A 14,445-nucleotide genomic window follows, 5' to 3' on the forward strand; every position below is an offset into this window, starting at 1 on the left:
CATTATAAAGCCATCCGATAAGGGTGGCAACATAGTTGTCATGTCCCACATACAATACCAAACCATGTGCCATGAAGTTTTGAACAACGCCACATGGTACCAACCCATTTAACCACTTGCCGCCTGCCACATAGCAGAATGACAGCGGCAAAGTGGTTTCAATATCCTGACCAGACATCCTATGACGTGATCAGGATATTAAGCCGCTGCGCTCCCCTTGGGGCGCGCATTGCGGCATTCGTCGTTGCGGTGTGTCAGTCTGACACACCACAACTCCGATCTAGGTAAAGAGTCTGACGGAGACTCTTTACCACGTGATTAGCTGTGTCCAATCACGGCTGATCACGATGTAAATAGGAAGAGCCGGTGATCGGCTTTTCCTCACTCGCGTCTGACAGACGCGAGTAGAGGAGGGCCGATCAGCTGCTCTCCTGACAGGGGGGGGGGTCTGTGCTGATGTTTATCAGCACAGCCCCCCTCGGATCCCGCCCAAGACCACCATCATGCTGCCCAGGACCACCAGGATGGCCATCCACACTCGACCACCAGGTATGCCCCCCTAGACCCCCAGGGAAATACTAATTTGTGCCCAGGCAGCTGCCAATCAATGGCCAGGCAGCTGCCAATCAGTGCCCACTCACAATGCTTGCCAGTGCCACCAGGGATGCCCATCAGTGCCAGGTATCAATGCCCATCAATGCCCAGCAGCGACACCTATCAGTGCCCAGCAGTGTCGCCTATTAGTGCCACCCATAAGAACCCATCTTTGCAGCCTTTCAGTGCCCATCAGTGCCACCCATGAGTGCCCATCAGTGCCGCCTATCAATGCCCATCAGTGCCCATTGTCAGTGCCCGTTAGTGCTCGCTCATTGGTGCCACCTCATCGGTGGCACGTTATCAGTGCCTGTCAGTGCCGCCTTATCAGAGCCCATCAGTTATGGAGAAAACTTATTTACTAAATTTTATAACAGAAACAAAAGCAAAACTTATTTTTTTCTAAATTTTTAGTCTTTTTTTTAATTTGTTTAGCAAAAAATAAAAACCGCAGAGGTGATCAAATGCCACCAAAAGAAAGCTTTATTTGTGGGAACAAAATGATAAAACTTTAGTTTGGGTACAGTGATGGATGACTGCGCAATTGTCATTCAAACTGCGACAGCACTGAAAGCTGAAAATTGGTCTGGGCAGGAAGGTGTATAAGTACCCTGTATTGAAGTGGTTAATCTACCAAATCATTGGATTCATAAATGAGTTCAGAGTTCTTTGTACTGGGGCATTCTGGCGGGGTCTGATAGATAGGGATATTCTCAACTATCTAATCCCCAAACACCCACAAACCCCCACCTTATATACGCTGCCCAAGACGCACCAAAATCTTTCCCGTACTCCAGGCAGGCCCATTGTCTCAGGCATCGGGTCTCTAACGGACAAGGCTAGCAAAGTGGACAGTTTGATGCCTCACGTACTGAGTCTACCATCATACATCCGTGACACAAAAGATCTTTTGAGACATGTTGAGGAGATCCAGGTCCCTCGGGACTCCCTCCTCGTGGCCATTGATGTTGAATCTTTGTACTCGAGCATCCCCCACGAAAAGGGAGTCTCGATGGCCAGATCCTTTGTAATGGAACAGGAACGTACATCATGGCCCCTAAATGAGTTCATCTTACAGATACTATCTTTCATTCTTACAAGAAATTCCTTCATCTTTGAAGATCAACACTTTCTATGAGCTCAAGGTGTATCCATGGGCACGTCCTGTGCTGCGTGTTATGCCAATTTATTCCTTTGGGCATGGGAGAGATCTGTCTTTTCCAGCGATCACTATACAGTTTTTTTTTTTTAGTCTGTACTTTACTGGTTTAGATTTATAGACGATTTGTTCGTTGTCTGGATTGGTTCACCAGCTCCGCTTAACAAATTCATCCAGCTTTTGAATGTTAATTCCATGAATTTACATTTTACAGTCACCTTTGATGATACACAGATCCCATTTCTGGATCTGTTGATCATCAAAAACCCAGATGGAACATTAGTTAGATTTGTATCGGAAGCCAACAGCAGGCAACACCCTGTTGCACGTCTCTAGTGCCCACCCCAAGCCTCTCGTGCGTAGTATTCCCTATGTGCAGTACTTGCGACTGCGCAGGAACTGCGCACGAGAGGAGGACTTTTACATTCAGGCAGCCACTCTAATCGAACGGCTACTTCTGAGGGGTTACTCTAGGACCAATTTTAAGAAAGTCCTCCAACAAGGCGCTTGCCCATACCAGAGCATCTCTACTTTACCACCCCTCATGCACAAGTTGGACTAACACTGTTAAGATCATTACAAAATTCTCAGCACACCATGGCCAATTTGGGGATATTCTCTCTAAACATTGGCATCCCTTAACAGATCATCACATTTTAAATTGGTACCTTCGTAGCACCCCTGAATTAATTTTCTGAAGAGCTACCTCTCTCAAAGATCGTTTAACGAGTAGCCATTATCGATCAGACACGAGTCCTCCTCTGAGACCCCGGGGCACTTCTCCATGTGGACAATGTCCCCGGTGCCCCTGGATTCTCACTGGAACTACTTTTACACTTTCCTATGGACAAATTTTCACTCCCCACACCTCTGCCAATTGCGGTGCCACCGGATATGTATATTTAATGCTCTGCGATAGCAGAGTGTTTTATGTCGGCAAGACTATTTTAGGAACTCAGGCAGAGAATCGGAGATCGTTTATACCACTCAGTTAACGGTAAACTTACTACCGTTGGCTGACACATATGCCTTTACCATAAATTCAATCCTCGAGTTGTCAAATTCTTGGCCCTGGAAGTGGTGCCCCTGGACGCCAGAAGTGATGACCGCGACAAAGTACTCTTGCAGCAGGAAACCCTCTGGATTGAAAGGCTGAATGCCACCATTCCACCCGGCCTAAATTAGATCAACTCCTTTAGACCATCAAATCGGCTACCTCCAGATTCCTCTGCCTGGGCTCCCTGAGATCTTGCTATAACACAGAGTGCATAGACAAATCTCTGTGCACTCCCTCTGTGACGATAATGGTTAATTGTATAGTGATGTCCATTTGATGTGCCTGTGTTTTGCCTGTGTTTTAACATTTCCTTGTGCTTGCATTTTGTACCATATTTATTGCTTGATACCCCAATTGTATATAGCTAGCCCCAGAATGTATGTTCCCTTGACTCCAGTATGTGTGTTCCTGGTTGCCTTGGCCCTGTTTGGGGATTTACCTAATCCCCCCCCCCCCATTGATTATTTGTATTTTATATGTTAATTCTCATGCCTATTTTACTGCTTTTGTACAAATATTTTTCTTATTTACATTATTGTAACTAGTTGGGACCGATCTTTTCCTATGGTCACAGGGTGCTTGCGCGACACTCTCGCGCATGCGCACTGCGGGACCTTTGACCCTGTGACGCTGCACGCTGGTGGATTATAAGTACCAGGCAGCTGTCTGCTCTTCCATAGGCTGGATCGAGAGCCCGGGAGAACCCAGCACCTCACTTTTCCCTCTTGACCCTCCTTGCCCTTTCCAATGTGTCTCTCTCTCCCCCTCCCCCCCACCACTATATCCACGCTTTTCTCCAATTTCACTTTCTTCCCCTCCCCCCCCCTCCCTTTTTCCGCCCCCTTTCCCTTCATTTCTTCTTATCCTAATTCAATTCCCCACTTTTTCCCATTTCATATTTTCTTTTCACAATCCCCTTCCCCGCCCCCCTTCACTTTACGTCATCCCTCCCTCTCTCAATTTCTTCTTCATCTCCCTGTTTTTTTCCCTTCCTTGCCCTCTACTCCTCCCTCCCTTTTCCCCACCTTTTCCCTCCCTTTCCCCCCCCTTTTCTTTCCCTCCCTCCCCTTCTCTTTCCCTCCCTCCCCTTTTCTTTCCCTCCCTCCCCTTTTCTTTCCCTCCCTCCCCTTTTCTTTCCCTCCCTCCCCTTTTCTTTCCCTCCCTCCCCTTTTCTTTCCCTCCCTCCCCTTTTCTTTCCCTCCCTCCCCTTTTCTTTCCCTCCCTCCCCTTTTCCCCACCTCCCCTTTTCCCCACCTCCCCTTTTTTCCTCCCTCTCCTTACTTTTATCCATGTAGTGGCCTCCTCACGTCTCTCCCTTCTCTCTTTCTCACCTCCCACAGTTTTCCACGTGGCTTTTGGTGTTGTGGATCGTGGTTTATTGTGTTTTTCTTCACAGTTTGTTCACCTTTGTTCATTGATCACTGTTAGCTCACTCCTCACTTGACACCCCTCACCCATTCATTCTATTCAGGTTCAACTGTCACTACTTCCCTCAATTTTTTCACTTTCCTTCCCCCAATTTTTGTCCCTCATTTTTTTTCCCCCCTTCTCTTCTTCCTTCACATGCTCCAGCCCATGGCTTACCCATTCAATGCATTTTATGTCATCCGAATTCCAGCCTTTTGAATTTCTTTAATCGTACATCACAGGACACAGAGCCATAGTAATTACTATGTGGGTTATAGTCCACCTTCAGGTGCCGAACACTGGCACACCCTAAACAGGAAGTTGCCTCCCTATATAATCCCTCCAACTACTGGGAGTATCTGTTTTTTCGCCATTGTCTAAAGTGTTGGTCGTGAGTGAAGATGTGCTGTGCTGAGCTCCTCTGGAGCAATCCTTGCTGAGGCTAGCTATGCAGCCAGATCCATTCAAAGTGTCTTAGGCTGAATTGAATGGTACCCGGGCCTTGTATGCAAAGAAACAAGGTTTTGCCTGTAACGCTTCTCTTTTTAGAGAGCTGGACCCCGGGATCCAGTACTTTTGGTATTAAGGCCATAAAGTTTTACTGGCGGGGTGCTTTTTACAGGTCCAGGATTGTGGATTCCCCGAGGGTCCCTGGTTCCTGAAGCCACCGTGAAGGGTGAAGATTGGGTCTGTTGGTTTTACCACAGAAAACCCTGTGGCGGGAAAGGTAAGTGGCGTTTTTATAAGGAATTTTTAAATATTCTTATGAAATGTCTCCTTTAAAGTAAACGTTGTCATGCCTAAGTGTCACCACTGGGGACTGTATGGAGCACGTACCTTCTCATGCTTTCCTCAGAGACACGCTGTGTCACAGAAGCAGCAGACTTTTTTCCTCCGGCTAGCAGGCAGTCCTCCGGTAAGTTTGGGGGGTTTTGCTTCCTCTAGACACCTCCACCTGGGCTGAACTCTTCCCCTCTTCATGAGGCTGAGTATAAGGGAGAACTAAAAAGGTTCGGCAATGCAGTTTTCTTTCACCGCCCCTACACGGCGGCTTTCAGGTCTCCTCCACGCCATCCCTCCCTCACTTAGCCGAACCCATCAGATCGGAGGCTCGTGCTTGCGCAGGAATACGCTTTTTTTTTAAAAAGAAAGGGGGGGCGCGATGCGACGGTGGGGGCGGGGTTTAGCATGGCGTTGGCGTCCTCCAACGGGGGAGTGTGTTTTTTAAAAAAAGAAAAAGAAAAACTCCATTTATGCTGGCTGCAAAATTGTCGGAGAGACATAAGAGCAAAGAAGAGCATGAAAGAGGTTTTGGTGATACAGGCATTTCCTATTTGACACATTTACTATTTGCATCAGGCTGAGCATTAATAACAGCAGCAGTAGCTGGACTATTGCTCAAGCAGTGGATGTGATTTCTTCTGGTAGTACCTCTGCTTTGTTCATCGGGCTATGGTCGGAAGGGGGGATTGAAACACCCCCAAAAAAGAGCTAAAGGGGTCTCTCTCAAGCTCTGGAAAGCCTACTCATCTCTACAAATGGCATGCTCCCCTGAGAGGGGGTGGCTGGTCAGAGTGAGCATCAGGGCCATGAAATGTCTGCAACTGTTTTTAACACTGCAGCCCCTGTTTATTTTATGATAATTAAAAAATAAAAAAAAAAAAGGTTAGCGACTTTAATCGCATCCCAGTGTGGGTCAAAATGCGACAGGTTCTCGTCCATTACCCAAGACCCTCAAACTGAGGAACTAGGGGCAGGAGAAGACAAATTCCCCCAGGGGACCGTGGTGAGGCGATAACGCTGATAACTCTTCTTCTGAGGTGTCAAACGCGGGAGAATCAGCTGTTCCAATCTTAAGATTGGTGGTGCAATTTCTTGCTGAATGATCGCTCCACATTAATGTACCCTTAACTGAGTGTTTGGGTTCATTAACCACCTCAATACCGGGCCTATTCTGGCACTTCTCTCCTACATGTAAAAATCATCATTTTTTTGCTAGCAAATTACTCAGAACCCCCAAACATATGTTTTTTTAGCAGACACCCTAGGGAATAAAATGGCGCTCATTGCAACTTTTTATCTCACACAGTATTTGCGCAATAATTTTTCAAACGCCTTTTTTTTGGAAAAAAAAAAACGGTTTCATGAATTAAAAAATAACAAAACAGTAAAGTTAGCCCAATTTTTTTGTATAATGTGAAAGATGATGTTACGCTGAGTAAATAGATACCCAACATGTCACGCTTTAAAATTGCGCACAATCATGGAATGGCGCCAAACTTCATAACTTAAACATTTCCATAGGCGATGCTTTAAAAATTTTTACAGGTTACCAGTTTAGCGTTGCAGAGGAGGTCTAGTGCTAGAATTGTTGTACACGCTCTAACGCATGCGGCGATACCCCACATGTGTAGTTTGAGCGGCGTTTACATACGTGGGTGGGACTTACGTGTGCGTTCGCTTCTGAGCGCGAGCTACCGGGGACAGGGGCGTTTTAAAATTTTTTTTTTTTTTTTTTTTTTTTTTTTTTTTTTAATTTTACACTTTTTTTTTTTTTTTTTTACACTTTTTTTTTTTTTTGATTACTTTTATTCCTATTACAAGGAATGTAAACATCCCTTGTAATTGGAATCTATGTGACAGATCCTTTTTATGGAGAGATGCGGGGTCAATAAGACCCCACATCTCTCCTCCAGGCTGGAAAGCATGAGATCGGAAATTTTTTTTTTTTACCGATCTCATGCTGACAGCCGCGATCGCAGCTTCGGTTATTTCCGGGTATCCGGGCGTGATGTCATAACATCGCACCCGGGCCTCCGACGGTCATAGAGATGAATGGTGACCATGTGGTCACCAGAAATCTCTATTGTCCTCATCCGGCGTCGACCGATTCATTCTCCGGGCTCCCGATGGCACGGGAGAGCCCGGAGAAGCACCGGATGGCGGCGGGAGGGGGGGTGTCCCCTCCCGTCGCCTATAAGAACGATCAAGTGGCGGAACTGCCGCCATGATCATTCTTATCATGCACCGAATCGCCGGCTGAAAATAATGATATCTGAATGATGTCTGTAGCTACAGACATCATTCAGATATCCCCCCCCCCAAAGTACAGGACGTTTATATACAGTGGCCGGTTTTGAAGTGGTTAAAGCCTCCTCAAGCTTTGCATGCCTTTTCCTGTCCATTCATTGCTGGAAAAGCTTTTTTGTATCTGAGAGGATCACCCAGATAAGCATTTTTTTTTCCTCCTAAAAAGTTTTCACACTTTATCCTATTGTGGAGGAAATTCACTAAGTAGGGTATTAACAATTAACGCTGCTGTATCCTTTGTGAAGTTTGACTTGTTCAGCAGACAATGCTCAAATGCTTAGGGATCCAACGGATAAAAGTGGAATTCCTATTGAAAAAAACAACAACTTTTTTTTCCTCTGGCAGATTGAGTGTCTCAGCCTGTGCTGACAGTAATTGCTTAATCATTGAGAGACCAGTTTAAACAGGTGTTCAAGGTTATCCTGCTCAGCAGGCCCAGGAGGCAGCTTTATGTTTGCAATAGTTGCTATTAGAGATTCTATCCTTCAGGCCTTGCGCTCTTCGCTAAGCGCCTTGTACGAAGCTCCTGGCTTGTCTTCCTTTTTTGCGGTGAAACAGCTAATTGGGAATGTTTTGGATAATACATCCAAAGGAATTCTAGTGGAAAGCACCCCTTTTACCATTTAAAAAGAGGAGTAAATGTATTTTCGTTTTAAAGCTCCTTCTCCTGTGCCAGAGGCATCAGCTTCCAGGCAGACATGGCGGCTTCCACCATTAGGTTCAATCGAATAGGGGGGATTTTTCTGCAGTTCTCAAGGATCTGGCAGAGAGAGTTTCGAGATGAATGGGGGACTTCCTCAATAGGTCCAGGGTACAAACTGGAGTTCCAAGAGTTCCCATCTCCTCCTTTTCTCAGATCAAACCTTTCTACGGATCCAGAGAAAAAGAAAAAAGTGATCATGGGGTCCCCATGTAAAAACAGAGGTTGGGGTTTGATTCAAACCTCTTTTTTTTTTTTTTTTTTTTCACGGTGCCAAATCCGAATGGACATTCTGGATCTCAAAAATCTAAATTCAATTCCTGAATATAACCACTCTTTTCGTATGGAGTCAATCCAATTCGGTTATCTCCATCTTACAAGGAGAATCAACATCAAAGATGCATACCTCCATATGCCCTATTTCCTTGCTCACTAGTAATATCTACTTTTCAAGGTAGAAAATCTTCATTTTCAGTGTGTAGCTCTGCTTTCCGTTCCAGCTATTGCACCTTCAGTGTTAACAAAGGTTTTGGCCCCTCTTCTAGCCAGATTCTAGCCAGATTAAGGGTCCAAGGTATAACGATTATGGTTTACCTAGTCGATCTGTTCTCGATAGACCAGTTGGTAGCCTGCTTAGACCAAAGTATGGTCTAACCATATTCAACTACCTGGAATATCGAGGTGGGACCTCAACCTAGGAGAAATCTTCTCTAAAACCATGAAGAAGGCTAAAATACTTGGGTCCAATCATAGGTAGAAAAAGGGTATTCTTAACCCAGGCAAAGATCAGCGCCATAAAGGAACGGATTTATGTGGTTGAAGCAAGATGAATTTCTTCTATTCAACTTTGCATGAGGTTGTTGGGAAAGATGGTGGCTTCATTCAAGGCCGTTCTTTATGCTCAGTTTCATTTGAGACTGCTGAAAAACAGTATCCTATCGGCTTGGAACAAAGGGTTCAAGCTCTAGATTCCCAATGTGTCTGACTCCAAACCCTACGGTCACATCACCCTGATGGCGCCCAATCTCGTCTGATCTTGGAGGCTAAGCAGGGTCGGGCCTGGTTAGTACCCGGATGAGAGACCACCTGGAAATACCAGGAGCTGTAGGCTGGGTGCGACGGAGCCTCAGTTTATGGTTTAATATCCAAAAATCTACTAAGGGGAAAATCCTTCCTTCAGTTACCTGGGGAGTGTTAACAACATATGCCAACCTTTTTTGTTCATGTTGGGGAAGAGTCCTGGAAGAGGCAACTGTCCAAGAGAAGTGGCCCAGATCAGAAATAACCTTGCCCATTAACATTTTAGAAATCCAGGCAGAGCTGATGGTCCTGAGGGCCTGAACGTTCAGTTTACGGTATTGTCCTGCCAGGATTCAATCCGACAATGCCACAGCAATGGCCTATATTAATCACCAAGGAGGCACAAGAAGTTGTGTGGCCCAGAGAAAGATGAATCATACCCTATCTTGGGCAGAAAACAATGTACTTTGCCTATCGGCAGTCTTCATTCTAGGAATAGAAAATTGGCAGGCGGACTACTTGAGTCGCCAGCAGTTGTTCCCGGAAGAATGGTTCCTTCACCCTGATATCTTCCTATCAATATGTCAAAAATGGAGGATCCCAGACATAGATCTGTTTGCGTCCAGGTTCAACAAAGAAATCTACAACTTTGTGTCAAGAACAAAGGATCCGCTAGCATGCGGAACAGATGCCTTGCTATTCCCGTGGAATCGGTTCTCACTGATTTATGCATTCCTTTTCTGCCTGCGTCCATGACTTCTTCGCAGGATCAAGCAGGTAGGGAAGTCGTTGATTTTTGTGGCCCTCAGCAGGGCCCAGGAAATCTTGGTATGCAGAGATCGTAAAGATGGCAGTAGGGGACCCATGGACCCTACCATCACGGCCAGACCTTCTCTTGCAAGGTTTGGTGTTCCATCCTACTTTACAAACGGTAAATTTAACAGTCTGGCTATTGAGACCCACACTCTTAAGAAGCGTGGGCTGTCAGGTTCAGTAGTTTCTACCTTGGTTAATGCAAGGGAGCCGGCCTCCATAATTATATATTGTGGAGTCTGGGAAACACATGTCTCCTGGTGTGAAACCAGGAGTTAAAGCCCAGGAAATAGGTCAAAGGAAAAATCCTTGACTTTCTGCAGATGGGGTGAGAAATAAGGCTGGCCTTGAGTGCTTTCTAAGGACAGGTCTTGGCTTTATCAGTATTATTTTAATGACCACTTGCTTCACATTCTTTGGTTTGTAACTTTAAGCCGTGTTATCCCCTGAATAATCTCCGGTTAGGTAACCCCTGAACCCTTGGGACTTGAATTTAGTTTTGTCAGCATTACAAAACGGCCTTTTGTTGGGCCGATACAACATATTCCCTTGGTCCTTTTTTGACAAGGAAACTCTTTTTTTCTGGTAACCATATCTGCTGCAAGAAGGGGTATTGGCTGCTTTTTCTTGTAAAGAGCCATATTTTTATTGTTCACAAGGATAAGGTAGTATTGCGTCTTCAGGTTTTATATCTCAACCAGGATATTGTTCTACCTTCATTTTTCCAGAACCCTGTTCTGTGGAAGAAAAATCACTACATTCTCTTGATGTGGTGAGAGCAGTCAAAGTCTACTTAAAGGCTACTGCTCAGATTTGGAAAACAGATGTTTTGTTCGTGTTGCCTGAAGGTCCTAAAAGAGGACAGGCAGCATCGAAATCTACTATTTCTAAATGGATTCGACAAGTTATTGTTCAAGCTTATGGTTTAAAGAGGTAGTTCTACCCTCTCAAATCAAAGCGCACTCCTCTAGGGCTGTTAGTGCTTCGTGGGCAGTGCGTCACCAAGCCTCCATGGCTCAATTCTACAATGCCACAACTTGGTCTTAAATCCATACATTTACCAGATGGGCGCAGTGTACTGCAGGCAGCAGTTTAAGTCCTCTGATCTCATGGTGCCCTACTTTGGTTGTGTCTCCTTCCACTCAGTTGGCATTGATCTGGGACATCCCACATAGTAATTACTATGGCTCTGTGTCGTACGATTAAAGAAAATTTGGATTTTTATAACAGCTGACATGTAAAATCCTTTTCTTTTGAAGTACATCACGGGACACAGAGGTCCCGCCCCTCTTTCTAGTATACATGTGTATTGCTTTGCTACAAAACTGAGATACTTTTCAGTAATGGGAGGGGTTATATAGGGAGGCAACTTCCTGTTTAGGGTGTGCCAGTGTCCAGCACCTGAAGGTGGCCTATAACCCACATAGTAATTACTATGGCTCTGTGTCCTGTAATGTACTTCAAAGTTAAAGATTTTACAGGTAAGCTGTTATAAAAATCCTATTTTTAGTCTCCCTCCGGTCGCTGCGGGAGACCCCCTTCTGGCGACGCCTTGTGTATGCTGGGATTTGGGTAAGCGGTCCTTGATCTGTCCCCATACAACACCTATATATTGTCTAAAATCATACATTGCCTGAAACCTTGTCCTTTCCTGTATGTGATTTAAATACATTGTTTTTTGATCATGTTCAAATTAGTCTGCAGATATTTTTCTGATGAAGCGGCTCAGTCCGCAAAGCTAGTAGAAATGCTATCCCTGACCCACTATCCCACTGTGATCTTCCCCATCAGGGGAGTATTATCTTGGTGATACACATGGACCGTCGCCCATTTTTATTCATCATTGATATTTTTGTCATGTATTGTGTAGCAATAAACTTTTGTATATGTTTTTTTTTTTTTACATGATTGCTTCTATGTTTGAATTTACCTGTATTGTATTGTACAAAGATCGCCCTCTAACTTTTTGGTGAGTACCTGGCTGGGGACCAAGCTCCCAACCCCTTACCTCTAAAAATTTCTGGATGATGGTACAACTTTTAATTGACCTTATTTATCTGAGTAGTTTGTAGAGGCCATTCATAATCTTCATTACTGAGACACGAGGCGCTAATGGATGGCCAAACCCATCAGTGAGGCTGCGGTGGGCTACTCAAGGAGGCCCGCAGTAACAAATCAAGATTTCTGTGTTTTTAAATGTATTTAAAGCAGAACTCCGGGTTTTTCCAAAAATCCCCCGTTAGTACACCCCCCCCATGAAAACTGTTCTTACATTTGTGAAATTTCTTACCCTTTAACCACTTAAGGACCGAGCCTCTTTTTGAGGTGTGTTTACAGGTTAAAAACTGTTTTTTTTTTTTTTTTTTTTGCTAGAAAATTACTTAGAACCCCAAACATTATTTTTTTTTCTAACACCCTAGAGAATAAAATGGCGGTCGTTGCAATACTTTGTCACACCGTATTTGCGCAGTGATCTTACAAGCGCACTTTTTTTTGGAAAAAATACACGTTTTTGAATTTAAAAAATAAGACAACAGTAAAGTTAGCCCAATTTTTTTATGTTGTGAAAGATAATGTTACGCCGAGTAAATTGATACCCAACATGTCGCACTTCAAAATTGCGCCTGCTAGTGTAATGGCGACAAACTTTTACCCTTAAAAATCTCCATAGGCGACGTTTAAAAAATTCTACAGGTTGCATGTTTTGAGTTAGAGGAGGTCTAGGGCTAGCCTTATTGCTTTCGTTTTACCAATTGTGGTGATACCTCACATGTGTGGTTTGAACACAATTTTCATATGCAGGCGCTACTCACGTATGCATTCGCTTCTGCACCCGAGCTCGTCGGGACGGGCGCGTTTAAAAAACAATTATTTTCTTATTTTACCTTTTTATTTTTACACTGTACTTTAAAAAAAAAATGTGTCACTTTTATTCCTATTATAGGGGATGTAAACCTCCCTTGTAATCGAAAAAAAAAAAGCATGACAGGACCTCTTAAGTCATTTAAAAAAAAAAAAAGTCCCTTTAAGAGCTGTGGGCGGAAGTGACGTTTTGATGTCGCTTCCACCCTGCATCGTTATGGAGATGGGTGGGGGCCATCTTCCCCTCACTCGTCTCCATGCCCTGCCAGGTTGAGGATCCGATTGCCTCCGCCGCTGCCGACGGATCCGGTAAGCGGTGGAGGTCACCGGAGCACGGCGGGAGGGGGGGACCTCTCCTGCCGCCGATAAAAGTGATCTCGTGCCGCAGAGACCACTTTTATTTGAAACCAGACCGCCGGCCGAACACTAGTATACCAGGGTTATGGCAGCTATCTTTTGCCATAACGACTATATCCCACGTCAAAGTTAGGGCGTATACCGGCGTGCGGCGGTCCGGAAGTGGTTAAGATTTATGACTGAATTTTCAGAAAGTCAGTTTTGTGATTCAAAAAATGCAGCATCTGGCTTCTGGAAGGTAGGAGGTTTTAGAGCAGTGATTGCATCGAATCTTCTCTCTAACTGTAATCAGACTACATTTCCCATGAATCCTTAGGATGGGAGTGAATGTGGGAGGTACACTAGGCTTGTACATGTAAATGTGAACTCACCCACTTCAACATAAATCACACCCTTCATTCTGCAGCCAGCAAGCCATACATAGCACACAGTATGATAGGTTACAGCCTTATAAATGCAAAGCATTTTAATATAAATGCATATTAATTTTATATTTAATGCAATTAATAAATGTAATGCATTTAATATAAATGCAAAGCAGTGCAGCTTATCGGTGTCCACCAGTGCCGAATGTCAGGGACCACCAGTGCCGAATGTCGGGGACCACCAGTGCCGAATGTCGGGGACCACCAGCGCCGAATGTCGGGGACCACCAGCGCCGAATGTCGGGGACCACCAGCGCCGAATGTCGGGGACCACCAGCGCCGAATGTCGGGGACCACCAGCGCCGAATGTCGGGGACCACCAGTGCCGAATGTCGGGGACCACCAGTGCCGCATGTCGGGGACCACCAGTGCCGCATGTCGGGGACCACCAGTGCCGCATGTCGGGGACCACCAGTGCCGCATGTCGGGGACCACCATGGGACCACCAGGTCAGGGACCACCAGTGCAGAGTGGGGATGATTTTTCATCAGTAATTACTTGTATATACACAGCGGGGATCTCCCGTGGTGTCAGGTATAGTATACGAGAAAGCAGAGCGCTGATGCCCCCCACCGTTATGATTGACAGCACACTGTGCCAATAATGGTGGGGGGGCAGGACATCAGCTTTGGTGTTCTCATATACAATACCGGGATCTCCTGCTGTGTCATACAAGTAATTACTGATGTTAATCATCCCCGCTCTGCACGGAGATAGGCGGTGGGGTTGGTGACTGTCAGGGATGAGGAGAAGGTGGACACCACCTGGGAGACCCCTTCCGCCCACAAAATCCCTGCTTCCTCCCTGCTGCTTTCAGAAGACTACAAGGGGGTGTGTCATACTGCTGGCTGAGCTGAGGAGAGGGATAGAAGCCAGCGGTCTTACAAACAGGATGTCAGCAGGAAATAACGTTTTTTCAGCAGCCTATTAATGAGGAAGTAAACCCTGATGGGTTTTACTT

At 45.3% G+C, this 14,445-nt stretch overlaps 1 protein-coding gene and 1 pseudogene across 1 annotated transcript in view; both read left to right on the forward strand.

Moving 5' to 3' along the window:
- ZFYVE26 (zinc finger FYVE-type containing 26) overlaps window positions 1-14,445 on the forward strand; it is a gene marked incomplete in the record, with an annotated part of 1,901,467 nt that overhangs the window by 119,217 nt on the left and 1,767,805 nt on the right.
- Window positions 9,000-9,118, forward strand: LOC141120661 (5S ribosomal RNA; annotated as a pseudogene).

The sequence above is a fragment of the Aquarana catesbeiana genome, linkage group LG13 (genome assembly GCF_042186555.1).
Source record: "Aquarana catesbeiana isolate 2022-GZ linkage group LG13, ASM4218655v1, whole genome shotgun sequence".
Lineage (NCBI taxonomy): Eukaryota > Metazoa > Chordata > Amphibia > Anura > Ranidae > Aquarana > Aquarana catesbeiana.